Source organism: Muntiacus reevesi, chromosome X, assembly GCF_963930625.1.
Source record: "Muntiacus reevesi chromosome X, mMunRee1.1, whole genome shotgun sequence".
Lineage (NCBI taxonomy): Eukaryota > Metazoa > Chordata > Mammalia > Artiodactyla > Cervidae > Muntiacus > Muntiacus reevesi.
Window position 1 is genome coordinate 97545112 of NC_089271.1, and position 2923 is coordinate 97548034.

A 2923-nucleotide genomic window follows, 5' to 3' on the forward strand; every position below is an offset into this window, starting at 1 on the left:
GGGGATCCCATCTCCATCCCCAGGCCCCCTCACCCAGGGCTGCCTCTCCACATCACCTTTGTGACATCATGAGAAAAATTGAGGAAACTGACCACTCAATTGACTGTCTAGCCCACAACCCAGATTCTAGAATCTTCAGAGAGTATTTGTGGGGCACCCCAACCCTGGTTTGGAGGCTGTTCTGCACTGAGCATTCAATGCTTGGGTAGATAATGCTCCTGAGCTAGACTGGCTCCATGGCTAGTCAGAGTTCCCATAAGGCATGGGCAACTCCGCTGGCCCCATCAACTGATGGGGAGCCCGCAGCAGGGAATCCCTGTGATTCCTCCCCAGATCCAAACATGGATTCAGGGGAGGCTCTGGAGAAGCAGGGTGACCAACCTGAGAGCCCCAATCCAGGCCTCCATGACAATCTGCCCCCACAGGGCCTGAACCCAGAAATGGCAGAGGAAGAGAACAATGATATCCTCGGGCTGTCCTTCCCCAGGAAGCTCTGGAGGATCATGGAGGATTTGGCCTTCACCTCTGCGCACTGGAATGGTGAGGGAGACATGGTGGTCATCAAGGCAGATCGTTTCCAGACAGAGGTCCTTCTGTGCAGAGGCATGGACCAGATCTTCGAGACAGACAGCATTAAGAGCTTCATCTATGAACTGAATCTGTATGGTTTCATTAAAATCTGCCCTTTGGGTTGCTCTGCAGAGAATAACTTGATGGTAATGTAGAAAGCCCTTCTAGGGAGGCTAGACTAGATGACCTGAGTGCTGGATGGTTTTCATTTCCCAGGAGAACACTGTTCTCATGAGAGGGTGGTTAAGGAAAGAGGAGAACCAGGGTCTGTCGTGTTCCTCCACCCCCATGAGACTTGATCCACCGGGGTGACTCTAGACCCTGAGGGGCCATTTGAAGTAAGGGAGGGCCAGTAAAGCCTCAGGCGAGGATGGCACCAGGGGAACTCTAGGGAGTAACATGTTAGGGTCTCATTACCTGCCAGAATGAAGAGAACTTGTCTCCATACATAGGCATGGCCAGAACAGTGGTGGGGAAGAAGGCAGCAAGGAAGGCCTCTTCTCCCCCTTGCTGTCTAAAGTGATTCATTTTTTTTCAGATCTATCGCAACTCCAATTTTCAGAGAGACAAGCCTCTCCTCCTGCAGAACATCCTAAAGAGAAAGAAGCGAGCAGTGGCGACTAGACACTCTCCTCGACTCCAACACAACTTGCACCAATAGGCGGGCAAGAAAGTCCAGAAGGGAACCCCACCTGCTCACAGAACCCCCAGCCGGCAATCATTTGTGTCCTCTTACCTTTGGTCTATGGGCAGTGTAGCTGGGCGGTCCAGGGCAAACCATCTCCCCAGCGAGCAGGGTGGCCCCAGTGGAAAGGGCATGTCCAGCAGTGCCACGTCTGTACAGCTGGCTACTTCTGGAAGGGAGAGCACAGCGCAAATGCCCGAGAGCCCCCCGGAGTACCCAGCTTGTGCCTCAGTGATGGCCTTGTACAACACCTGTTCCTCCATCCTGATGGTGGCCCTGTCAGTCACAGCTCCAAAAGAGGCCCCTTCAGCAGAGGAGGAGCAGGGAGAATCCTCAGATTACAAGTGTGTCCTCTGTGAGCAGGTCAAGGACAAGCCCAATCCTTGACCTCCCAGGTTCCTAGGGACACTCAAAAGTACTCTCTTGTAATCAAAAATCGATTCCTGGTTCTAATAAAGTGGAGCGAATCTCCACAGGAGTAAATAAAGAATTGAACAAGAACTATGAGTCTGTGTTCTTTCTGTCTGTCCACACTATTCACATGATGCAGGTGAGCCAGATGAGGCTGGAAGCCCACACCCCATGCAGGCTTCAGTCTGGTCCCCGTGATCCTTTTTCAACTGAAGCAGCAGCAATTCACGTGCTTTGCCAAGGATCTGGCTCAATAGCTGAGTGCTGAGGCCAGCCCAGGACGGGCTGGTCACTGGACATTGCCTGCTGCTCAGCAGTTGGCCCAGCTGGGCTCCTGACCTTGGGGGGTGTCACCTTCCATGAGTCATGCACCCTGAAGCAGAAGGGGCTCCTCCTGGGTCCCCCAATGATGCCACAAGTTTCTGATCTGCGGCTGAGCATCTCCAGCTGTCAATCCAAGGGCCCCACCTCAAGAAACTGACCGGAAAGTAGGGCCACCCCACCCACAAAACCTTGCAAACACACGACCCCAAACCCAAAGACAAGTACAAGGTTTCCACAAGGTGAACACCAGCCCTTGTTGCTCTGCCCTCACAGGTATACTTAGGAGCCTGTCTTTGGACGTGAGGCGGCCAGGAACCGCATCCAGCACACACCCTTTGTGAGCCAAGGGGCACATTAGAAAAGGGCAAGGGTCACCTGCAAGGACAAACTGCAGCCTGTTTCTGGGCCTGCTGGCCTCTCTGCCTGCTGATGCTCAGCCCCGCCCCCAGCCTTCCCCTTCACCCCCTGGACACTGTTCCAACATTGGGGAGTTTGAACCAGAACAGAGAGGGAAAAACACTAAGCAGTTTCCCAACAACACATTTCTTTCAACCACCCAGACCCAGCAGGGCCAAAATGAGTGATGAAGCCATTTTATCATAAAGGTCAGTCTTGGAGACTCACGCTGAGTCCAGAGCAGCACCACGAGGGTTGTCCCGATTCCCCGACCCACACCAAGCTGGCAGCACACCCCAGGGTGGGGCTAATTCAGACCAAACCAGACGGGCACGTCCAGGGCACAGTGGTGACTGGACCATGTCACCATGACCTGGTATCTTGGTCACCTTCCTCTCGAGAGCCCAGCCTGGACAGGCCTCCTGCCCAAAGGGGATCAGGTGCTCAGGGATGCCCACCAGGAAGATGTCCTTCCCGCCCCTCCCAGGGATGGACTGCAGCAGCCAGCGGGGGTTGGCAAGCACAGTCAGGTGTTTC

The 2923-nt window shown here is 54.2% G+C and overlaps 1 pseudogene; it reads left to right on the top strand.

The window, feature by feature from the left end:
- The first annotated feature begins 236 nt into the window (after positions 1-236).
- LOC136153549 (heat shock transcription factor, X-linked member 3-like) lies at positions 237-1642 on the top strand (annotated as a pseudogene).
- Positions 1643-2923: the final 1281 nt, after the last annotated feature.